This window comes from Gallinula chloropus (assembly GCF_964237585.1).
Source record: "Gallinula chloropus genome assembly, chromosome: 21".
Taxonomy (NCBI): Eukaryota; Metazoa; Chordata; class Aves; order Gruiformes; family Rallidae; genus Gallinula; species Gallinula chloropus.
The window spans coordinates 2,218,418-2,244,095 of record NC_140106.1 but is presented as its reverse complement, the minus strand read 5'-3'; the positions used below and the strand labels follow the sequence as shown (position 1 = coordinate 2,244,095).

The 25,678-nt window shown below is 49.4% G+C and overlaps 2 pseudogenes across 2 annotated transcripts in view; one reads left to right on the top strand and one right to left on the bottom strand.

The window, feature by feature from the left end:
- Positions 1-21,981, top strand: part of LOC311199707 (tubulin polyglutamylase TTLL13-like) — a 146,942-nt pseudogene extending 124,961 nt beyond the window's left edge. The window contains exons 10-11 of the transcript in view: positions 3,806-3,977; positions 21,915-21,981. The product of the transcript in view is annotated as a tubulin polyglutamylase TTLL13-like (transcript). The remainder of the gene's footprint in view (positions 1-3,805; positions 3,978-21,914) is intronic.
- Positions 1-25,678, bottom strand: part of LOC311199737 (tubulin polyglutamylase TTLL13-like) — a 336,991-nt pseudogene that overhangs the window by 247,359 nt on the left and 63,954 nt on the right. The window lies entirely within an intron of this gene.

Sequence of the window (25,678 nt, the reverse complement as noted above, 5' to 3'; positions counted from 1 at the left end):
TCCCAGGCGAGCTGCTGTAGCCTAAGCGGGACTGGAGGGTGTCCCTGACCGTTCCCTGGACACCCTCTCCAACAGCAGGGAGTGCCCTGAACCCAAGGCCTTCTTGACCTGTAAGAGCATCTCAAATCCCGAGAGCTGCTCCACACCCCCAGTCCTGCGGGCTGTGGGGTCTGAGTGGCCGACCGACTTCATTGGAAAGTGTGTGGTACGGCTGGGGCTGGTTTTGGGTCCAGGGATGAGGTTGGGGCTGGGGCTGGCTGCTGGCAGCGCTTGCTGGGTGCTGGAGTGTGAATTAGCTCCTTGTTTTGGCATGTGAAGCACTCTCCCAGCTTCGCTTGGAGCGGGAGGTGAAGGATGCACTTCTCCGCGATACCATCAGCCTGATAAACGTGCCTGCCTGTGACAGAAGGAAGGTGCTGCAGGAAGACAGGCAGCGCATAAAGGAACGGCTCCTGCACAGCCATCAGACTCTCCGTGCATGCAGGTACCGCTCTTCCCCATCGTGCCACAGGTCCCAGTGAGAAAAGATCTCCCCAAGGCTTCAAACGTAAGCTCACGGATGCTGTGGCACTCTAAGGCCTTGGAGGAGAAATCTCCCAAGCCATTGGCATCCTGCAAGGAAGCGCCAGGGCTTGTCTCTGGGCACGAGGAGACTTGTGGCGCTGGGTGCTCTGGGTCCTGTGCATCAAGGTCCATCCCCATCGAGCCCACTGCCCGGGCTTTTCCTGCTGCGGGGGAGAGCAGGTGGTGGGTGGGCAGGAACCCCACTTGTAATTTGGATCAGAGTCAAGGGGTAACTGAGTCTGAGCAAGACAGAAGGTTACTTGTGGTGACAAAGAGGAGCCATCCGACTTCATCCCCATGACCCTCAACGACCACCACCAAACAGCAGTGCGCAGGCGCAGTGGGGAGGAGTTGATGGAAATCACTTCTTGGAACTCATTTTAATAGGAAGCGGGACAGGTTATGAATATGTACAATTGTATGAGTTAACCGAATGATTTTTGAATAAGGATATGGTATAAAAGTGCTACAAACTCTGACCAAAGGTGTGCGTACTTTGTTAGGTACCAGCTCTTGCAAGAATGTATAATAAATTACTGTTTCACTAACGTGTGTACCTCAAGTCCTTTCTTTAGGACCATTGGCATTTCTAACACTCAGACACCCCTCACAACATTTGTCTTCCAGTCCCCTCAGTAGCCTCTTGCCCCTCCTTGCCCAAATGAAGCTTTGGTCCATATTAGAGGGCCTGGGGATCTACAAGGAGGCTTAGAGCTGGAAAAGAGGGCATTGGGCCCCACACAGGAGAGTCTGGACCCTCAAAAGCAGGGGTTTGGCCTTCAGAACAGGACTTTAAATGCCGACAGTGGAGCTCTAGGAATGGAAAATGTGGCTTTCCACCCCAAAACCAGGTTTGGAGCCCTGAAGAGATGCTTTGCAGCCTAAACCAGGCTCTTTGGAGTCTGAAAACAAGGCTTTGAGCATGAAACAAATGAGGCCTTTTTCCCTGAATGAGGAGTCTGCACCCTAAAACCAGGCTTTGGGCACCCACAACTCTGTGCTGAATCTTCAAAACTGGGCAATGATTCCTAAAAGCGACACGTAGGAGCCAGAGAAGGAGGCTCTGTACTCTCACGTGGAGGTGGTGGTGGGGCCTTCAAAAGCAGGCTCGAGGCCTTCAAAGGGATGGTCTGGGCTCCTAAGGAGGGGAGTCCTGTCACCTTAAAAGTGCAGCTTGGAACTTTTCCATGAGGCCTTGGACCCCCAAAATGAGTCTTTTAGACCTCAAAGAGAGACCTGGGCAGACCAGAGAGCTGGGCAATCACCAGCCGTGCGGCCATGGGAGCAGGTCCAAGGCTGGGCCTTACTGGGCAACAAGCGTAGAGAGCAGCCCTTGGGAGAGGCCTGCAGAAGGGCCCTGGGTGCCAGCCTGCATCCCTCTGGGGTGGTTTGACAGGCAAGAAGGACCTGTGGCCCTCCAAACAGGGGACACAACTCCACGTGCAGCCAAGTGCCTGTGTCCCACAGTGCAACCGGTGCTGAATGGCACCCTGCAGGACCCAGCACCGCAGCCATGGCAGGGCCTCGGCAGCCTCCTGTCTCCACAGGCACCTGGCTGCAGCTTCAGGAGCCTGGTCCCACACCGCCAGCTGCACCTCGCAGCGGGACAGACGGACAACCAATCCCAGCTCCTCTGAGAGCCGGAGCATCTGCAGCAGCCATCGTCATCATCCTGAAACGCTGCCTGGCAGCTGCAGAGCAGCAGGGGTGGACCTGCTCCCACCAGATCGGGAACCCTGGTACCCTGTGACGCCTCTTTTCTTGGCTTTGCAGAGATCGTGGCTGCCTGGGAGGCCGTGTCTCTAACTGGACATGTAATTGCCCTGTAATCTTGGGGCAGCTGGAGCTGGACAGGGTGGGCTGGTATCCCGGGGACCCTCTCCCTTGTGGGGTTCAGTGCTCCTGAGAGCTGGGCCCGAGGAGTGATCGCTCCCTCAGCACCACAGCAGCTCCCTGGGAGAACCCTGTGTGCCCAGAGCAGCTTCTTAGCCAAGCAGCAGAGAAACAACGTCCAGGTCCATTCTGAGAAAGGGCTTGCCCCCCCCATTTTCTACCCTTCCCTGTGGTCAGAGTGGGGAGAACAAGCAGAGGGATCAGGGTTACCCTGGGGTCATGCCAAGGAGAATTCCTGGGAGTCAGCCCAGGGGACGATCCCTGTGTTAAAAACCCCAGGATCTCCTCTAGCCAAGGGAGGTGTGAGGGTGCTGAAGAAAGACAAACCAGAGAAGTGTCTTTTGCAAAGCTTCCCCCTGCGGCACAGAGGAGATGTTTGTGGTGCACAGACCCATCTTCCAGCTGGCCAGGACTAGTTCTGGCTGGGGGGGCTCGAGTGCCCCACAGAGATTATCCCTGGGAGGAGAAGGCAGCAGCCAGACTCAACTTCATTGCTCAGCAGCCATTTCCCACTCCTTGGAAAGGGCTGAGAGAAGCAAGGCATTGCCTCCAGACGTTGGGGACACCTGAGAGCCGCAATCTTGCACCCAAATTTGGCCTTCAGTAGCAGGGATTATTTTCCTTCTCCATGCAGATGATGTCAAGGTTGAGCTACTTTAGGAGGGGCCATTAGTCATTGGGAAGGTGCGGGACAGGGTGGTGATGTCACCCTGCCGTGGTATGTAGTGCTTTGCAACAGCAGCAGCAGCAACAGAAGAAGCAGCAGCAGCAGAAGCATTATTCAGGCAGGAAGGGCCACAGCCCCCACCTGCCTCTCTATCCTTCTGCTGGTGGCCCTGCGACCTCAGGGGCTCAGGGCTGCTCCATGCCGATCCCGGGAATTAGGGATGTGGCAGGTGAGGGCAGCAGCCAGTCCTGGCAGCAGAACCCACTGCCCCTCTGGGTGACAGTGGGGCTGAGCTCGTGGTGGGGTCGAGCTGGGAGAGCCGTGGGGCTGGGTCAGGCTGGGTGAGCCATGGTCAACTGCACAGGCAGGAGGTGGCAGACGCCCCGTGGGGAGGCACAAGTTTCACGGCTGCTGTTACCCTGGAGCTTGCCTTGGGATGGGCAAGCAGGGATGCTGTTGCTCCTCCATGCAAATGATATCAAGGTTGAGCTGCTTCAGTAGGGGCCATTGGTCATTGCCATGGTGTGGGACAGGGTGGTGATGTTTGCGGCTGCTGCCACGGGTATTTTCCAGGCAACTGATGGGGCCGGGATCCGTGAGAAACCTTTGTCCCTAGAGCTGTCCCTGTGTCCCCCTGCCCTGGGGCAGCTTCCTTCGGGCCTGTGCGCCTTGTTTTGGCATGTGAACCACTCTCCCAGCTTCGCCTGGAGCGGGAGGTGAAGGATGCACTTCTCCGCGATACCATCAGCCTGATAAACGTGCCTGCCTGTGACAGAAGGAAGGTGCTGCAGGAAGACAAGCAGCACGTAAAGGAACGGCTCCTGCACAGCCATCAGACTCTCCGTGCATGCAGGTACCGCTCTTCCCCATCGTGCCACAGGTCCCAGTGAGAAAAGATCTCCCCACGGCTTCAAACGTAAGATCACGGAGGCCGTGGCACTCTAAGGCCTTGGAGGAGAAATCTCCCAAGCCATTGGCATCCTGCAAGGGAGCACCAGGGCTTGTCTCTGGGCACGAGGAGACTTGTGGCGCTGGGTGCTCTGGGTCCTGTGCATCGAGGTCCATCCCCATCGAGCCCACTGCCCGGGCTTTTCCTCCTGCGGGGGACAGCGGGTGGTGGGTGGGCAGGAATCCCTCCAGCTCCTGTTTCAATTATGACACCCAAGAGAACTCCAGGCTGGAGCTGCTGAGCATGTTCACCCCGTACTCGTCCTGCCCCTGCAGCCTCAGCTGCTCCAAGCTCCCCACTGTCTGGAGAGGAAAGCTCCTGACAGTGTGCGGGGTGGCAGGAATGCCTCGAGCAGGGGCTTCTAAGGGAATTCTGTTATCATTGGGTTAGCTGGGGGAAAAGGCTGAGGGGCAGGGCGAGAGCCTGGGCAGCAGGGGAGAGAGCTGGAAGTGCTTCCCCAGCCCTCTCTGGGGGTAGGTGGAGTGCAGATCGTGTTGCCTCCCTGCATGCATGTGAAAAGAGCTATCAGATGGGGAAAGAAGCTTGCCAGGCCCTTGTCCCTCACCCAGGCAGCACCTGGAGCCTCCTGTCCCACCTCCCTGCCTCTGCTTTCTCCCGGTTTGCATACGTCAGGAGCTGAAGAGCAACCAGGCTGCCTGGCTTGCCCAGCCAGAGCAGTACGAGAAGTCGCACCTGGGCGGTTTCCGGCGCATTTACCCGGCGTGTGGGACAGAGAAGTACGAGCCGTTCTTCAAGCAGAGCATCTCCCTCTTCCGGGAAACGGCCGCATCCACAGCAAGGGAGGAGTGTGCCAGGTACGCTGCCCCTGTGGAGAACCCACTCCTCACAGGGCTGGCACAAAAACCCCTGGCTTCTGAGGTCTTCTTGGGAGCAGCTCTGCTGCTCAACAGATGCACCTAAGCTGGTGAGCGCTGGAAGGGAAGGAGTCTGCAGGAGTGCGTCCTCTGGAGAGGCAGACGCCCTTTTCCATTGACATCTGGGCCTGTGCTGTGGCACATTGCTTGTTTTTCATGGGATTCATTTTCCTCCCTCTTTGCTGGGGGTTGTTTGGGCGTTTTTCTCTCCCCTTTTAAAAATTACTTTTTGCTTATGAAACTGTTTTTCTCTCATCCCATGAGTTTCTTTCTCTTTTTTACCTTTTGAATCCTCCCCCCATCACACCAGGGGACAGTTAGTGAGCTGCTGCCTGGTGCTTAGTTGCCAGCTGAGGTTAAAACCATGACATTAAAACCATGACACCTGGACGGGCTTGTTTTTTTTTTCCCTCCGCACTTTCTAGCCCAATCTACCTCCCAAAAAACTCTTCGCCTTCCCCTTCTTTCTCCCCAGCAGAGGGCAGTCTGCGCAGTGCCCAAGGCAGAGCTCTGGTCCCTCCCCAGAGAGCCTCTGAAGGGCACAGAAGCTTCTGGGTGGCAGACAGGGCCATTCAGCCACAGAGACTGGGGCATCCATGGAACAAGGAAAATCAGATCCATGGCAGCACGGTGTGCTGTGTGAATCGGCTTTTGGGTGGAAGGTCTTAACAGTCCCCGCTTCCTCCCACAGCTATGGAGATTTCCAATACTACAGACATAAGAGGAAAACCAGAATGTTCATCTGCAGCCTCCCAGTGGCTGCCAGGGAAAAGGCATCTTCATAACACGTAACCCAAAGGAGATCAAACACGACAAGCGTATGATCTGTCAGCAGTACATCTCTACGGTAACGGGGACGATCTCAAACTAGAGCTGGGGGTGTGCAACCTCGCAGCTCCTCCAGCATCCCACATCCTCCTTGTGTCCTTTCCCTGCACCTTCCTGGACCTGCCAGGGGCACAGAGGTGGCCGCAGCTCAGCAAAGGCCTGGCAAAAGCTTGCCTTTCTCCTCGCTGCTGAGGTGCCGGGGAGCGGCACAAGCAGTGAGACAGAGCAGCCAGCCTCGTGCAGGGCAGCCAGCAGCCGCCTCGCAGCCTTTGCTTTTCTCACGTCCCTCCTGCCTTTTTTTCTCACAGCCTTTCCTCATTGATGGCTTCAAATTTGACCTTCGCATTTATGTGCTGGTCACCTCTTGTGACCCACTGAGGATTTTTATCTACAAGGAGGGTCTGGCCCGCTTTGCCACCGTGAGGTACATCGACCCCAGCAGCACCAGGAACCCAGTAGGAAAGGCAAGTCTGGTGGCTTTCATGGCATGCAGCTTGCTTCTTTCTCATTCTTTGCACCCTGTGTACCTTTTCCGCCTTCTCTCAGAAGGTATTTCAGGTGTGTCTATGAGCTGTTTGTGTTGGTGTCCTGTAGCTCATTGTAAATGAAAGTCTCTCACGTTTCCTCATTTGTCCTCTGTTATGGGCGAGCTCAGGGGATGGGGGTTTTTTCAGCTCTGAACAGCCCCCTCTTCCTCCCACAGCTATGGAGATTTCCAATCCTACAGACACAAGAGGAAAACCGGAATGTTCATCTGCAGCCTCCCAGTGGCTGCCAGGGAAAAGGCATCTTCATAACACGAAACCCAAAGGAGATCAAACACGACAAACAAACGAACGGTGCAATTATTCAAGAAGGGAACAGTTTAAACTGACCTTGTGTCTATAACTCAGCAATCTGCACCAAAGTGAAGAACAGACTGCAAGGAAGACTATGAGCCTTTCTCCAGAAGACCCCAAAAGACCACCACCACATAGCAGTGTCCCTGCGCCAGAGCGAGGAGGCTGATGGTGATGATTTCTCAGCACTGCTTTGAATAACCCAGCCTCTTCTCAGAATTCTTATGTGTATGTGTGACTGGGTGTAATAAATACCTGACTGATTGTTGACAACTGGTCTGAGTGGGAGAACATTTTTAGCTCATGTCAGCTGAAGCAACTGATTTGTGGAAATCTGAAGAGTGTAAAAAAATCAGTAATATATGGGAGGAGGACTTTAGAGAACTCTCAATCAGGTGCAAGAATAAGTCTTTGCCCATTTATACAGGTTTATAGAGGTTTATACAGGCATTTTATTTGAACTTATTTGAATTTACATTCAGTTTAGGTACATCCATTGCAAGGAAAACACTCCTTTAGAACTCGCCCAAGGTGGGCAAAAACAGGGGGGAGGGATATTGAAAAAGAGCCCCCTGGGGTGTATTTTGGCCCATTGGAAAGATATTGTAGGGTCAGCAGGAACAGAAGACGGGAAGACCCTGATTAACTATTGCAATCAGTGGTGGCATCTGTATAAATCAGAACATTGGGTAAAATGTCCTCTTGGGCCACATTCAGCCGCGCTGCGAGCGCTGCTTCCCGTAGGAGGCTGGTCCCATGCCCTGAACATAGTATCATACAATCACAGAATTGAAGGGGTTGGAAGGGACCTCGAGAGATCATCAGGTCCAACCCCCCTGCCAAAGCAGCTCCCTAGGACATATCACTCAGATAGGCGTCCAGGCGGGTCTTGAATACCTCCAGTGAAGGAGACTCCACCACCTCCCTGGGCAGCCTGTCCCAGGGCTCCCTCACCCTCACTGTGAAAAAGTTTTTCCGCATGTTGGTGCGGAACTTTCTATGTTCCAACTTGCAACCATTGCCTCTTGTCCTGTCCCCACAGACCACTGAAAAGGGGCTGGCCATTTCCCCCTGCATCCCCTGCTTCAGATAATTATAAACTTTAATTAGGTCCTCCCTTAGTCTTCTCTTCTCAAGGCTGAACAGCCCCAACTTACTCAGCCTTTCCTCATAGGGGAGATGCTCCAGGCCCTTAATCATCTTCTTAGCCCTTCTTTGGACTCTCTCCAGGAGATCCCTATACCAAGGAGCCCAGACCTGGACACAAAACTCCAGGTGGGGCCTGACCAGGGCAGAGTAGAGGGGGAGGATCACCTCCTTTGATCTGCTGGCTATACTCCTCTGGATGCAACCCAGGATCCCATTGGATCTCTCAGCCCCCAGTGCACACTGCCGGCTCATGGCCAACCTGTCATCAACCAGGACCCCCAGGTCCTTCTCCATTGAGCTCTTCTCCAGCAGGTCATCCCCCAGCCTGTGCTGATACAAACGGTTGTTCCTTATCCTGGACCTCCCCTACTTCAACCAGAGGGAAATTCTTCATTTCCCAAACATTCCTACTTTCATCCAGTGTCTGTGAGTTCCAGGGGGCCTTTGAAGTGAAGACCGAAGCGAAGGCGGCATTCAGTTGCCACCTTGATTTTAACCCACAAGCACTCGATGGATGGTTCATCCTTCCCCAGGTGGAGCTCAATACATTCTAGGTGCTCTCTCACATAAAGAGCAACTCCTCCACCTCGCCTCCCTAGCCTGTCTTTCCTAAACAGCACATAGCCATCCATGACAGCGTGCCAGTCGTCCAGGTTGTCCCACCACGTCTCTGTGATTGCAATGAGAACGTGGCCCTGCGACCGCACAAAGATCTCTAATTCTTCTTGCTTGTTCCCCATGCTACGTGCATTTGTATAACGGCATTTTAGTGGGGCAGCAGATGTAGGTATCCTCAACAGCCCACAGCGAGATTTCTGACAGGGGACTGGCAAAAGTGGCTCCACTGAGGAGTACTCAGGGCAATCCACAGAATTTTCTCTACTCTCATGTGGAAAAACTTCCCCAAGTCCACCACTGTGCTGTTGGTATTTACCTTTTTCCACCATCAACTCCCGTTGTGACTTCTGAAGCACTTGCCTAACCCCAGCAGCCTTCTTAATATCCCCTTCCTAACTAGTTTAAAGCTCGATAGATGAGCCCTGCCATCTCCTGGGCAAGGATCTGCTTTCCTTTATAGGACAGGTGAGCCCTATCAGCAGTCATCATGCCAGGAGCAGAGTACACCGTCCCTTGGTAAAAAAACCAAAGTTCTTGTGCCGGCACCAGCCTTTCAGCCACACATTCAACTCATGGGTCCTCGTGTCCTGCTCTGAGCCCCTCCTCCCACAAGTGGGGATAGACGAGAATATTATTTGGGCTCCCCCCCTCAACAAAGCGCCCCAGATGCCAGAATTCCCTTTTGACAGCTCGAAGGCTACACTTTGTGATTGCGTTCCTGCCTGCTTGAACTATCTGTAGCGGATAATAGTCAGTGGATCTTACCAGCCCTGGTAGCCTTCTGGTAATGTCCCTGACCCAGGCTCCAGGTAGGCAGCACACCTCCCTGCGTGTAGGGTCTGGTCTACATATAGGGCCTTCTGTCTCTCTGAGAAGGGAATCCCCTACTACAACTACCTTTCTCTCTTGCCTAACAGAGGCAGTCTCGAGGCGTGCGGATGGTCACCTCACTCTAGGCTTCCGCTTCCTCTGAGGCAGAGGGGCTCCATTCATCTCCTCACATACCTCCTCCTCAACTGCCATGATGTTGGTATGACATGAGTGCGGAGAGAGATCGCTGCTGCAGCAGGTTTGCTGAGGGGAAGCTTGTGACCCCGTGGGGAACAAGGCTGGTGACATCTGGGCCTGAGAGATTGCACCCCATGGAAGGGACCCACACTGGGGCAGTGGGGGAAGATCTGAAGCCTCCTGGGAAAGGACTCTCCCTGTTGGAGAAGTTCACTGAGGATTCATGGGGTATTCTGTAGAAAAACTGGTGTTGAAGAGAGAGTGACAGAAACATGTTGAAAATCACAGATGGCATGTGCTGCATGGATCTGTCTGACCAGACCAAACACAAAAGATAGAAGAAGGAAAGGGATTTTTTTGGGCTAGACAGCTTGTTTCATGGGTGGGGAATTCATGCTGGATATTGTCAATGGTCAAAACAGGATTATTGATTTTTATAATTGTAGTGGCTGTCTGCCTGCTGTGTTTGTTGAGCTTTCAGCAAAGGGCCCTGCAGAAATGGCTGTGAGCAGTTTTGTGCTACAAACACAAGAATGGGGTTGGGGAAGGCAGCAGGTCTGTCAGCAACCTGACTCTGAGCTCTGAAGGGATTGGCCTGGACAATATCCCTGCTGCTCCCGTCAGATAGCAAAGTCACTCAAGCTGAAAGCTGTGTAACCAGTTCAGTAACATGGCGACCAGGAGGCCAGGGTGTGCAGACCAGGCCCAGCCGAGGAGGAGGCAGGGTGGCCAAGCAATGGAAAAAGGGAAAACCAGCCCTTCAGCCCTTTTTCAGGCAGTTTGCTGACATTTTCTATAAAAATCCCTGTGCCCTTGCAATAGCAAAGCCTTCTGGAGTGTAATAAACCTTGTATAATCAATTTGTTAATCAAACCGGTGGGCAGTTAAACTATGTTAACCCTTGTAACTAAGCTGTTATCCCCTTGCTACAGAAAAACTGACTAACAAGGACATAAATCAGCTCAGACTGATCAGAACACTGCAAGCTTGCAAGACCCTCACATTCCAGGCGAAAGTTGAAAAGTACATTGTGAGGACGACTCATGGCCTTCTCCCAAGGACCACCAGAGCCCCTCACTCACAATTCCTGGAAGGATCTGTGCAAGTGCAAAGGACTGATAAGCTAATGGACATGTGAAGCCAGAGTAGGTGGCTTTAGGTAATAAACCCACCTTAGGTAATGTGGCTTTCTGTATTTTCTGTCATACCCAACAAAATAAGGTAGAAATTGCAGCAAAGTGTTGGATGGCTTTACACGAGTCAAGACTGTTCATAGTGATCCTGCTTCCTGCTTCTCTCCCTGTCAGAAAAGTGATGCTTGAACCTTGCACCACAGCCTTTGTTTCCAGTGACTTGAAGTACAGTGAGATCTAAACCAGGGAATGGGGGGAGCTGTGCACCTCTTCAAGGCTGGAAATAATAATCAGTGGCAACTGGCAGCCTGGAAGAGATGCACAGCTTGTAACAGTGCCTGCGTGGCTGAAACCGTGCTGCCAGGCAGCACCCCCACTAACATGGCTGCCAGGCAGCACCCCCACTGACATGGCTGCCAGAGCCCCTGGCTCGGGCTTTGCTGCTGCTCCTCGGGCTCTCACAGCTCCCCTCCCACCAGCACAAGGTGTCTCCTTTCCCGGGCGGCTGTTCCATTCCCCACAGGAGGGGGGAGTTTCTCCCCGGCAGCCTCTCCTCACCCCCGGCACCCCCTCTCCCTGCAGCCCCGCTCCCCCGCCCAGCCGGGGCTTTTGGTATCTGCCACAGCCTGGGCAGCAAGTCCCTGCCGGAGCCATCTGGCCTCGTGTGGAGTTGGCAGCCCCAGAGCTTCAGGCCCTCAGTCCCCGGTAAGTCCACCCCTCTTTTCCACCCCCTTTTCTTTGTGCTGGTAAATTCTTGTGCAAATTGGGCAGTGTGCCACCTGTCTGGAGGGTCTGAGCAAAGCATTTCCCTGCTCCCAGCCGATGGTGAGTTTGTTTCCCCAGTGCAGCTCTGAGCTGAGCTCTGACAGAGCAGCAGGCGCTTTCCTTACAGCCTGGTCACCCTTGAGTAAGATTTGAATCCTTTGTTAGAGTAAGGATGGCATGGGTGGGAGTGGGACAGGGATGCCCTCTGTTTTGGAGAGGAAGCATCGGAAATGCCTTTGTCACTTGCACTTTACTTTGTGGTGCTTTGGGATGTGATGAGACAACATTTATTAGTGCTCGTTGCAGTAGCAATTGTCTCCTGCCCAGCAGGACAGACACAGCCTCTCTTAGCAGTCCTGCCTTATACCAGCTGATCAGCTGGCAGCCAAATGTGATTGGAACTTCATGTTTTGTCCCACCACTGAACACCGTCCGTCTCCCCTGTGATTCTGTGAGGGCTCAGGCTTTATTCCTGGAGTGGTGTCCATGTTTGCCCGGCAGCCCTGTTTCAGAGGGAAGGAGAAGATGCAGGCAAGGGCAGCTGTGTAACCTTTTCTTTTGGTAGGGTAATATTTTTCATGAATGCGAGTTACTAAAGAGGGATTTCTAATTAATAAATAATATTATAATTTATAATTAATATATTTATAATTAATCAGTCTATTTTTAAATGAAAGGAGAAAATAGCCACTCTTGGTTAGTTAGATAGAAAGTTCCCATTACCTATGGATTCCTGGAGCTGCTGCCCCATACCTTTCAATTCACTTCCACTTTTAGCTGCCAACAACAGAAACCATTGTTCCATGCTATTTCTCAGTTTCTCTTAACAGAGGAAAAGGCATAAGACATGTAAAGGTGATGTTACTGAGAAAAGGCTGGGCTTTTGTTTGCAAGTAGAACTGCAGAGAAACGCTGTCGATGCTGGTTCCTCTTCTTATTGCCTGATTTTAAAAAATGTAATCTCAGATTGTCAGCGTTGATTTTTTGCAGCTTGTGTGTTTCTCATTCATTCAGTTTTACCTTCAGCATTTAATAATGTACCTCCAAGCCTCATCTCTCAGTAGGTTGTAAAGGAGAAAAGACATTACAGAAACATCACCTGAATATCTTGTTGCATGCTGTATAACCAAATATTATAGGTTCCCCGTTGATTTTTAGTCTTTATCTGTTCTTGCTTGTAGTGTTTTGGTTCCTGGCTGATGTTATTTTCTTTTTGTGTTTGTGTTGGGGAAAAAAGGTCCCTTGAGAGTGGGATGTTTGTGCTGTGACCTTCTGCCTCAGGGATTCGTAGCGCCGTTAAAGGATGCTGTTAGCACAGCACATGTGTCACTGCAGCTCTGGGAACTTGATTCAGATGCAGCTTCTGCAGTGTGAAAAGCAGTTTCATTGAATGGTGGGTTTGACTTTTGGAGTTGCAGCAGGTACTTTGCATCTGTTAACTGACAGTCCTTTAACTTTGATGCAGTTTTGCTTTACCCACTGTTGCCTCTTTTTTCACTGGTCCTGCACAGGATACAGTCTGAATAGAGAAATGCTGCTCCAGGAGTGGGGACTCATTTGAACCCACTCCCACATTTTGAGGGTATGAACATACTGTTGCTGTTAAGCATGGGTGGGAAAAGTTTGTTAGCAAGGAGGGATGCAAGGGAGCTGGGGCTTTGCTGTGCTCTTCTCTGAGATCTGCAGGAGCCCTTAGTTTCTAATGAACGGTGCTTCCACTTCCATGTCCTTCCCCCTCTGTGCAAAAACCAGGTGTTACATTCTTCTGCTAAAAGCATAAATTGTGTGTAATTTCATTGGGGGGGTGTGGGTGTGGTGTGGGTGTGTTTGGGGGTTTGGTTAATTTTAAAGAAATGTGATTCCTGTCATGTTCTTCTGTCTTGAAGTTCACACAGAATGTGACCTCACTGAAGTGGACAGGGAAAACGTTTGGAGCTGATAACCTGTGATGTCAGGGAAAGAAAAAATGCAGGAAAGGGTTTTCTTGAAGTTTCTGCAGAAAGCTTTCTTTGGGCAGGTGAAAGCTCAGCTGGTTCCAGCCTTTGTCTCTTGGCAGCCTTGCGGGTTCTCTAACCAGGATTTGTTATTAAGATTACTAAACAACTCCTGGGGTTGTGCAGATAGAGATTTAGATGGTCTGAGAGACAAGGAAGGGCTTTGTTACTTTCTGGCTATGGAGGATTTTCAAGGTCACCTACTACTTGGGTTAATGCAACCTGGGAGCAAAAATAGGTCTGCCAGTTTGTGGAAAAGTTCTCCTTAGTTCCTCCCCATTTTCTACCACTGATGGTTAGTTAGTAAAGGTCTGTTCTGAAACCCCAGTAGTGCTGCAGTAGCTTTGAAAGTGTCTGTCCTGGAATGGGCGAGGGGCAGGTACACTTGTTACAATCCTGTAAATTGAGCACATTTTCCCTTCATCCTTTTGTCAGCAAATGAAGGAGGTTGAAGTTCAGCGGCAGGGTAGCAATTTAGGGTTGTGGGCAAGATCCCAAAAGGACTACAAAAGTACTTAAAGTTGTTTTATTCTTTCAAGTTGGCACTAGGCTAAGGGGAAATTTGATGAAGGTAATTTGAAGCCTTGAACAATAAAGCTGCAGCCTACCAAATAGGAAGTTAGGAAGAAAGGGGGGAATAAAAGGAGATCTAGACTAGACTGACATGGCAGCCAGTGCCCAGAACTCACAGTGAGATCATGATTTTAGATTTCTTTCTCGCTATTTGACAACATTTGATTTGACCTCAGGTTCCTTATGTTTCAAAGCCTGCCTTGCAGGGTGCATTTGAGCAGCGTCCTTGCCTGCAGATTTAGTGTTAGACACTTGTGCAGCACTGCTTGCAGTAAGTCCTGCTGTAGCTCAAGGCACAGTACTCCTGTCACTGAACTTCCAGCCTCCCTGTGACCTTTCAGAGAGAGAGCTGTGACAGTGTGTGCAAGGAGGAGAGTGCAGACATGCCCTTGAATTGGGACAGTGTGTTTAAGCTCCAGACATTCTGCCTTGGGCTTTAGGATAAACTTAGTTTGCGTTCATCTGATTCCCTGTGAGTGGAAATCCTGACACTCTTGTTTGGAGTTCTCCAACTTCTCCAACCTGAGTCCTTGCCCATGGGGTTTCAGCTCTTCCCCAGCTGCCCCAGCGTGGGTCACTGCTATGGGGTGCAGTCATCAATCACAGAATATTTATCAGGCCCAGACTACTCCAGCCTGGTCCTCCACTGGGTCACAAACCCCCCCGTCAGCAAACCTGCTCCAGCATGGATCTCTCTCTTCCTCACTCATCTCTGTGTCTCTGTCTCTCCCCACAGGCTGCAAGTGCTGCCAGGGGTTTGCTCCAACCTGGGTCACAGCAGCTCCTGTCTGTCTTCCCCTGCTCCAGCGTGGGGCCTCTCCAGGGGCTGCAGGTGGGGTCTGGGCCTTGTCCATGGGCTGTGGGGGGACACCCGCTCCACCATGGGTTTCTCCAGGGGCTCAGGGGCATCTTACTCCCTGGCACCTGGGTTGCCTCCTTCCCACCCCACACTGCCCTTGGTCCCTGCACAGATACTTACATCTTCTCACTTCTTCTCTGGGGGTACAAAGCAGCTACTTGTGGGTATTTTCCTTCCCACTCTGATTCCCAGAGGCATTGTGAGCGTGGCTGATGGGCTCAGCCTTGGTCAGCCGGCTGGTGTTTGCTCTGTGGGGCCTGCAGAGAGCTTCTGGCTGCTTCTTGCTGCAGCCCTTTCCTACAGTCCTCCTTCTCCACCTGAACCCAGCCACACAAAACTACAACAGGCACTAATGAACTTTGCTATAAAATGAACGATGCCTCAGTTCACTTCTCTGATATCCAAAGAGCTCCCAGTCAGTGAGCTCAGGTACTTTATTCGATCGGGGAAGAACAAACACCAGATGTGTTTAGAATGTATTTCCTTTCCAGTCTTCAAATTCCCTTCTTGCCAAGTGTTGTTTCTGCAGGAGGAATGGAGTGGCTTGAACCGTAGGATCTCTGTGGGAGCTGTGGCTGATGCCTCATCCTGTCACCTCCCCACCATGAGGAATCCTATAGTACCAGTGCCACATCTGCCCCTGGAAAAGGGACACAAGGGCGTCAAGGCGGCGGGAAATGTCATGCACCGAGGGAGACGACTTCGTCCCCTCGCCGTACCAGATGGCACAGAGCCCCCTCTAAGAAGGGTAAGCGTTTGCCTGATGCTGGAAGGTGCCTGTAGGTAGTGTGAGTGCAGGTTCAGGGCATTTCTCAAAGACAGACAGCTTGTAGCTACCAAAATAGAGAGCTGCCACCCATGTCTGTATCTGCTGCAGCACTTGTGGGGTGAAAAAGGGGCTTGAAAAACTGCACCAGAGGAACTCTAGCTTAAAGCCTCCCTTTCTATGATTTTAGTCAACCTGCCCCCACCTCTGGCCCTAGCTGGTGCCAGGACTTCAGAGGGGTGTCTGAAACACTTGGAGTGTATGAAAAGGTCACCTGGCACGCTGTTCCTCCAGCCAGTTTTGGCTCCTGTAAAGGTTTTTCTGCTCAAGATATTTCTGTGCCCTTCTGCATGTTAGAAAACATGTTCCAAGTTCAGCAGGTCGAGGTCTGTTTGAAAAGACAACCTCAAGTGCCTGGTGTGGTTACATGGTCATTGTGTTCAGCTTCTCTCAGAGCTGGAAGGTGAATGAATGCACTTTTTGTGTCTCTCCTGCCTCAGAATGCCGGAGGATTCCCCCAGTCCCTGCTCTGCAGCAACGCACGTGTTACCATGGTCTTCCTAGGGAAAGGCATCTGTTTATCCCGCAGTGCTGCTGGTGACAGAGGTGAAATCGCAGTCTGTCAGCAGCACTGTGGAGGAGAGAACCTGTGTGTCTACCAAGGCCACCTGGTGTGGGGAGGAGGTGGACTTTTGCCACCCGATTAATAGAGGCGGGAGCCAAAGTACCTGACCTCAGAGGGCTGGCTGCTTTGGTTGGGATGGGATGTGATGATGGCAAGAGGCTGAAAGCACAGCATAACCTGTTTCTGTAACCCTTTCCTCTCTGTGGTTGCAGAAAGCTTCCATTTCATCTCCAAGACTCACTGTGGTTTCCCATTCAGCGTCACCTTCCTCCTCAATGGGATTTGGGTGGACCGGTTGAGCACGTGCTGCGAGTACAGACATCGGAAGCGCTGCAGGTTGGGAGGCAGAAGTGGATCCTTCACGTTCCTTAAGGTGGAGGGAGCATCTCCTTGCTACAGGTACAGAGACAAATGCATGTTGCTTGCTCCCCAGGGCTTTGTGTCCTGCTTCTTAGCGAGTTTATCCCTCATTTCCTCTTCTTGAATGTTCCCACCACCCCAGAGCTCTCTAGAGCCTCATCTGTCCCTTGAAACATGCAGAACTGAGCTGATCATAGAATCATAGGATCATAGAATCATAGAATCATAGACTCATAGAATCATAGAATCGCAGGCAGGGACACCAACCTCCAGGCCTGGATCTGCCCTAGGTGCCCATCCAACCTGGCCTTGAACTCCTCCAGGGATGGGGAATCTACTACTTCTCTGAGCAGCCTGTTTCAGCACCTCACCACTCTTTCTGTAAAACACTTCCCCTAATATCTAATCTAAACCTTCCCTCCTTTAGCTTTAGTCCATTCCCCCTTGTCCTGCCATTATCTGCTCTTTTAAGTTGAATCCCCTCCTGCTTATAAGCTCCCTTCAGGTACTGGAAGGCTGCAATGAGGTCCCCCCGCAGCCAGTGCCTACAGTGTCTTCCCAGGAAATGGGAGGATTTCTAGAGTGACTGAGGGACAATCAAGGCAATCAAGCCTTCCATAATAACAGAGGGAAAGAAAAGGAGCTCAGTGTAGCTTGACATTAGCAACACTGGAGGAACTGCATCGATGTCTGAGGAGCACTTGCAGATTTTAGGGTGCTTCTCCCAGCCAGTGCTTCTCAGTAATTGTGATGTCTTAGTGGCAGTGCCAAGGCAGACAGGGACATTGTGTTACTGCTGGTGACAAGCTGAACAGCTCTGTGTGCTGGCTTCCCTACCATTGCTCCACATTGTTTTGCCTGTTTTTCCTTGATGTGGTAATTTGTGCCCCATTGTCAATCAACATGGTCAAAGCCTGTTCAGTTGGGCCTGACTTGCTTAAGTTCTAGCCCATGTCCTCAGTCAGGATTTAACCCCTTATCTCATTGTCCAGGGTCATCTGTATATAGCAGAGCTATGTACTCAAATTGAACCCTTATTTGAGAACAGTATTCCCCCTTATTGTATGTGCTATCCTAAATTCCCTACACAGGATCTCTGATGAGTCAGCCTGAGTCCTCTCAGTCAGTAAAGAATACAATAACATTTTTCAGTTTGCAAAAGCAACATTTCTTACCATTTTCCACAATTTCCCCTTCTTTTCTTTATACTCACTGTTGTCTTTTGCGTATTTTCAAAGTCCTGTTTCATATGAAGCTTCTAACCTGGCCAGCATTGCTTCACATTCTTTTTCCTGAGATTCTCAATTATCTGTTTCTTGTTCCTCTAGGAGAAGCATATTATAAGGCAGTGGTCCCAGGGGCATCTTCTTAGTTATTGCAGTTTCTGTTAATCTCTTTCTAAGACCCCTAACACAAGGGATTCTACAACACCCTATGGCCACTAAAATTCCTGTTACCACTATCAGGGAAGTGAAAACTGGTATCACCATTCCCTTCCATTTTCCAAACCAGGATTCCTACCACCCAGGAAGAGAAGTAGCTATTCCTGTATTTTCTGCTAGTTCATCAGCCAAAGTGGTAAGGCCTTTTAAAGCTCTGGTAATCGTTCCATCAGGAGCAGTAGTATTTGGTATAAATGTGCAACACTGTCCCCCTAACATGACACATACTCCTCCTTTCTCTGCTAACATCATATCTATGTTGGAGAAGGAAGACACGGACACCAAGTGGTTCGTCAGGCTGTCTCAAACTTTAATCACACAAGCATAGCTTAAATATAGTAGTTAATTAGCTCATTGAATCCTGAATTAGCTCATTGACCACTGAATCCTCCATATTTCCCCCGTTTTCTTTTTGGGCTAATAGCGTCTGATTGAAAGCTGCCGATACCATTTTTTGCATCATGTTCTGCAGACACATACAGAGACATGGTAAGAGTAAGGTAAAGGTTAGTAGTAGTATTCCTATCAGAATGGCTGCCTTTACTATGGATAGCAGCCAGGGTTCCAGTCCCAGTGATCGTAACCATCCATCAAGTCCTAAACCAGAATCCACTTGTAAGTTGTTAGTTAACCTCTGTAGTTCATTAGTTTGGGAATGTATGGATCGCGAATGATCAGAGAGGTTCATCCAACACATGCCTTCAAACTCCTCCTTGGGTTGAGGCAGTGCGTACCTCTGCCTTCAAGGTCACTATGTTTGAGAATGTAATTACCAAATACCTCTCAGCATGAGTAATTTTCCTGTCTCATGGGAATTCAAGGATATTGTCTTCTGTGAGGAGAGCCAGGCCGCCGGCAGGCCCACTGTCCTCCTTGCCAATTTTTCCTTTTAGCATCTGTGTTACAAAAACTGCTTTTTGAGGTCTCTGCAAGGGCCCTTTGCAGAAAGCTCAATGAACCCGACAGTAAATGTAAGACAAATACCATAATTACCAAATCCAATAATCCAAATTTGACCATCCACAACATCCATCCTGAAATTCTCCAGTCATGAAACCAACTGTAAGTGCCTTGATACCTTTGTTGTTGCATTTGTTTGTTTTGCCAATCAGGAGTGTCAGGAGTGCAGATAACAGCAGCCTCATGTTTTCCCGCAGGTACTGATTGCAGTCTGTGACCTTAGGCTGTTCAGAAATGACTATTTCCCTAATTTTCATTTAGCACGAATACATGTATTTTTTCAAAGACTGTCAGATCATTCAAAATATCCCACAGCAAAGTTCATAGTCCACTGTGGTTGCAGTTGGAATACTTGACTTCAGTCACTGGGATCAGGATCTTGTCTTGGTTCATGCAAGCTTGAGTTCTTCTGGATCCACAGCTTTATGCACTTGGGTCCCGTATCTGTAATGACACAGGCAGATCTCCTTCCCAAGTTAGTACCTGAACTTCGTTCTTAATAACACTTGACATTGACTTTTCTCTCCCCTTTTCCCCCTCTTTTTTTTTTTTTCTTTTCCTTTTTTTTTTTTTTTTTTGCAAACCTTCTTTTAAACCTCCTGCATGGTTCACTATTGGAGGTACCAAACTGTTCTGTGAGAGACATAACTAGGTCAAAACATAAAGAGCTTTGTGAGAGTTTGATTCATATATTTTACCATGGTTTTGCCTGAAGGCAAATGTGGTGTCCCTGTAACATAGGCGATGTTTGTGCCATATATTCTGAGCTGTTGTCTAGTTTGATTTCACGGGGTATTCAAGTGCTGCTATAGCAGAGCACACTTACTGGATTCCCCTGTTTGTGTAGTAGCTCACACTGCCAGAAAACACAGTAATCTCTAATCCTTTGCACTGTTAACTCATGAATCAAACTTTCAATGTCCAAACGCATAATGGAAAATAAAACCCAATCCTTGAAAATCTTTGCATGTTCCACAAACTTGCGGAAGGCTTTATACACCTCGTAGTCAGTTACTCCTGTATTAAACGTTGCAATTGGGCAATTTTTTTTTGTTTTGTTTTGGTTTGGTTTTTTTTTTTTTGTCCAAGTAAGTAGTTAGTAATCAGCCCAAACGGGGATTTTTTGTTTTCCAGGTTAAATTTATAAAGTAAGCTGCCCAATTTCAATGATTGCTATCAAAAATGCCTTTGCTAAGTAGGCAGCCTTGCTCTCAGTGGACAAACGCATCTCTGAACCCATAGCACATACAAACAAACGCTGCAAAGCAAGTCATCAAACAAACCACATTGCAAGATGCAAGTTGTCACATCCAGTCCGTATGGGTGGGTGGGTGGGGGGTGGCGGGGGCAGTTCTCCCACTTCTACGGCAGTTCTGCCAAAGCACTCGGCTGCGCAGCCTGGTGTCAGTGGTCTGGGCTGCTGCCCACAGTGCCCTTCTCCTCTCCGTGCTGTGAACCACAGCGCGACTCCGACGGTCACTGGGGCCGAGCCCTGGGTGAGCACTAGGACCTGGCGGAACACCAGGACCTGCCGCACGGTCTCCCTTTTCCGTCCACCTCCCACCTCCCCACTATTCACTCTCTGCACCACCCGCTCATTCCCACGTAAACTTTTCCCCAGTAAGTTCTGCAACTGAGTAGGAATCCAAATACCCTGATGTAACCCTTTATCCCATTCTGACGGCATCTTACATGCCCAGGCTGGGACGAGCAGCCTCTGCAGAGTGTCTCGGGCGTCAGGAGACAGTGATGGATTGATGAGTTCGTCGGGAGGTGAGGGTGATGTGTCCATCTCCGTAGGGTTCTTGTCCCCATGCTTAGGTTCTTTGTCCATGGGGGCAACACTGCTCTGTGCCTTAGTTGGTGATTCTTCATGTAGGTAGATCTTATCTCAGTAATTTTCAGGTGGGTGGGTGGGCAGTTCTGCAAACCCTTTCCCAGCAGGGCATGCCATCGCCCGCTCTGCTTTTTTCCAGCTTTTCAAGAACAGGCTGAAGTTGTCGATGCCAGTTAACATTTTCAACTGCGTCATGTGGTGCTTTAGGTGCAGTAAAAGTTAAAGGTAAACAGATATTAAAGGCAGTCAGTTGTACGTTTGTTTCCACATTTTTCCTTCCAAAGGTATAGTAGTGGGGGGGGCGCAGGCCGTGGTGGCAGATTTACGCGCACTACTCGCTCCCCTTCCCGGTCAGTTCTGACAGATTTATCACTTTGTTCTGATAACACAGCATTCTTACTTGGCATAGTAACTGGGGTAGATGAAAGAGCACCCAGAAACAAAACCACATTCTTTATAGTAGATTTTTCCCTTTTTAAATCGGTTCTGTAGACTCCAGAACTGGTGCTAAAGCTGCAAAGGCTGAAGTAGCAGCTATGTTTTCTGTCTCTATTTTGGTTAAAGTCGTTTTACTTGATTTCCAGAGAGTTATTAAGGATTTAGTTTCTTTCGCCCGAACTGAGGGTTCGTCAAGGATTTGAGCTCCAATAGCTTCCCAAGTAGGTAAATCAAATGTGCTGTCAAGGCTTGTTATCAGTTTTCTTTCTTCGCTGCTCAAAAAGGAGGGGTTTCAAAGACTTCATAATTCTTAATCACTCTCTTAGACAGCAGATTGTAGAGGAATTGCCTCAAAAGCCCCTGATGTTTTAAAGGGTTCAGCTGTTACCGATAGTCCAGTTGGGGTGGTAGGTACATAATCACTTTCCAAGACTGACTTTCCGTCTTATCCCCTTTGATCTTCTAATTGAGCAGCTTTTGCTTGATATTGCTTTATGCAGTTAACTCGTGAACCGTGTGCAAGTTCTGAAAACACCCCTTAGCATACCCATAAGCCAATAACCCCGGTAATTCCTTTTTTAGATCTAACCCCTTAATATCCCATTTTCTTAAAGTATTTGCAAATAAATCATATGCCACTTGCCTATCCATCGTGTAATCCTCAGCGCGCGCCGTTGCAGCTTCCAGGCTTCTGTGGCACGTATGGCCCAAAATTACCTTTGTAATCTTTGGGGGCGCACCCTGATTAAGTCGCCGTCCTGCCTGCTTACAGGACCCAGCTCGACTTCTTCGACCGTGGTGCCACGTCGCAGTATTCACGTCGGGGGATTGGGAGTTGACGAGAATCACGTCGGGGTCACCATTTTGTCGGAGAAGGAAGACACGGACACCAAGTGGTTCGTCAGGCTGTCTCAAACTTTAATCACACAAGCATAGCTTAAATATAGTAGTTAATTAGCTCATTGAATATTGCAAAGCCGAGCTCATCATTGGTCCAGCTAATCGATTGCAGTCCTGCCCTTGCTTACATTCTATTACACATTTGCTTACATTCTGTTGCATTTTGTTGTGAGAAAGACCTCTTTCTAAGACAACAGGACTGCCTGCAGCTGGTCCCAAGGGCACACTGACTTTGAACCAACCTTTACCCTACTTATGCCATCTCGAGCAGGTCTGTGCACCTGTGTCCCTTCTCCAACAACCAAGTCTGCACTGAATCCTCCACATATCCAGGACCATCCGATTGTCCCATGTCATTCTGCTATTGGCATCCAGCTGTTCTGCTATTCCTTTAACAGCATCCCTCGTATGATTTATGAATCTCTGTTGATTATAATAGATATAATTGATCCAATCTACATTTTTATTCACTGTGACCCACCAAAAAAAAGAATGATTCAAAACCTGCAGCAATCTGATTCCTAGCCTTAAATTCCTCAGGAACCCCTCGAGGAACTCCAGTTGAGTCTATATATATTCCTTGAGTCTATATATATTCTGTCATCAAAGGAGGTTCCCAATATGCTGCCTTTGGCCCTGATCTTCTGTTCTCTAGAAACCTTATCCTCTCTGAATGGCAGGTGGCCCTTGCATTACATTGAACCATGGACATGAAATTACTGGTTCCACATACCTCAGGACCAAGCGCTTTCCCCTGTATGGCTTATTCCCATTTCATCTATCTGCCCATGGGTGTCTGGATCAGGGTTGTTGACCTCTGCATCCCAAAGTCTTATTATCCCAACAAAAGGGAACATAAGAACAATTTAGGCTCCAAATGGAGGTTCGATTTAATGTATTATTAAATGGCCACCTCCATTCAAAGTCTCCCCAAAGAATCGACTTATTCTGGTTCCAAAGCCAGTCTAAATTTTTACCCATATCCACAGGGAGAGCTGTTATAGGGATCCCTTGAGCAGGGGAATGTGGTAAAGGCAAACAGGTAATCACATGAGGAAAGTTAAGCATATGAGCAAAACCTCATATCATTTTATAGATCAGACTGTCTGGTTCAGTGTGATTTATAATTGCAGAACCATCAACATGTTGCAAACAATCACACCTATTAAAATGAACAGACAGACAGACAAAAGTAAGACCAGAAACTCAAAACTGCCAGTCTGTGCTGCAGGTTTCAGTATTTCTTCAATTTCCTCCAGGTACGGTTCATATTTCAGACTTATACCCATGAGGTCTGCACCCTGTGTCTTCTCAGCTGTCCCTTTACTTTTTCTTACTGGAGCAGTCCTGTTATTAAAAGAGAAGAGAACTGCAGGAACATACATATGCTCGACAGTGAATTGGGTAGAAATCTGGTGTCATTCACCTTTTAGGAGATCATTTTTCTTCAATGTTCTTACCAGTGCACTACGGGCAATGGCAGAGGAGCGTTTGCATCCTTGGGGAAGTTGAAGGTATATTGTGCTCCCTCCCAAGTGAACACAGATTGATGTTTGTTTTGTCCTCCTCTCGAAGAGGAATCGTCCTATTCAGCTTGCATTTGGCCGACTGGTTCAGCAGAGCCAGCACCAGCGGCTGAGTGGCACCGTGTCACTGTTGTCTTTGATCCCTTCTGTGATCCCCTCCTTAGCAGCAGATGGTAAAGGATATTGATTATTCTGGAAGGAGGTGACTCAACAGCTTCCCCAAGCACAGGAACCTCACAGAGCAGGGATCCAAAGCTCCACACTGTTCCATTAGGTAGTTTCCAGACTTTGCTGGGACATCAAATCTGAGTATATTATTTCAGTATGGACCAATGACAACCTTTATCTTAGATACTGGGTTTTCCCCTGGAGAGCAAACACACACAGTACTAATTAGTCTGTTTTCAGGGGCTCCAGTTACTCCTCTTATATTTATTTTTGCCTGGGTAGCAGTCAGTCCTACCCTTTTGGCTGATAACACTTATTTGAGTTGCTATATTAATTGTGAAATGCACAGGTCTGCGCCTGGGACCAGCGGTGAACAGAACATGTGGGTCAGGGTGCTGGTCAGGCCATTCTAAGGTGGGGATCATGCGAGTGGTTCGGCCTGAAATTCCCCCCGCCTTTTCTAGTTTAAATCCCTCAGGTCCTTCCTTAAGTCTGAGTAAGGACTGACTGACAGGCACAGAGGTTTCAATTATGTGCCTGTTAATTTTGTAACATTTTTCATTTTGCAAAAGCAACATTTCTTAGCACTTTCCACACAGCCACTCTTGGTTAGTTAGATAGAAAGTTCCCATTACCTATGGATTCCTGGGAGCTGCTGCCCCATACCTTTCAATTCACTTCCACTTTTAGCTGCCAACAACAGAAACCATTGTTCCATGCTATTTCTCAGTTTCTCTTAACAGAGTAAAAGGCATAAGACATGTAAAGGTGATGTTACTGAGAAAAGGCTGGGCTTTTGTTTGCAAGTAGAACTGCAGAGAAACGCTGTCGATGCTGGTTCCTCTTCTTATTGCCTGATTTTAGAAAAAGTAATCTCACATTGTCAGCGTTGACTTTTTGCAGCTTGTGTGTTTCTCATTCATTCAGTTTTACCTTCAGCATTTAATAATGTACCTCCAAGCCTCATCTCTCAGTAGGCTGTAAAGGAGAAAAGACATTACAGAAACATCACCTGAATATCTTGTTGCATGCTGTATAACCAAATATTATAGGTTCCCCATTGATTTTTAGTCTTTATCTGTTCTTGCTTGTAGTGTTTTGGTTGCTGGCTGATGTTATGTTTTTGTGTTTGTGTTGGGGAAAAAAAGTCCCTTGAGAGTGGGATGTTTGTGCTGTGACCTTCTGCCTCAGGGATTCGTAGCGCCGTTAAAGGATGCTGTTAGCACAGCACATGTGTCACTGCAGCTCTGGGAACTTGATTCAGATGCAGCTTCTGCGGTGTGAAAAGCAGTTTCATTGAATGGTGGGTTTGACTTTTGGAGTTGCAGCAGGTACTTTGCATCTGCTAACTGACAGTCCTTTAACTTTGATGCAGTTTTGCTGTACCCACTGTTGCCTCTTTTTTCAGTGTTCCTGCACAGGATACAGTCTGAATAGAGAAATGCTGCTCCAGGAGTGGGGACTCATTTGAACCCACTCCCACCTTTTGAGGGTATGAACATAGTGTTGCTGTTAAGCATGGGGTGGGGGGAAGTGTGTTAGCAAGGAGGGATGCAAGGGAGCTGGGGCTTTGCTGTGCTCTTCTCTGAGATCTGCAGCAGCCCTTAGTTTCTAATGAACGGTGCTTCCACTTCCATGTCCTTCCCTGTGATCTGCTGGGGAGGGCAGGCATCAGGGCTTAGAGGGAAGGAGCAGATCAGTCCTGCTGCTGAAGTTCAGCTGAAGCTGCTGGAGAACAATCCCTTAGCAGGCGGTCAAGGTCACCGCTTCAGAGCCCAGCTTCCCATTCTGCCCACTGGCTTCCGTGTGCGCCGGCTTTCCTCAGCTCGGGGGGAGGATCCCTGCTGTCCCTTTGCTGACTGTCTTTTCCCTCTGCACCTCTTTCAGAAAATCAACCACTTCCCAGGCATGATGGAGATCTGCCGGAAGGACTTGTTAGCGC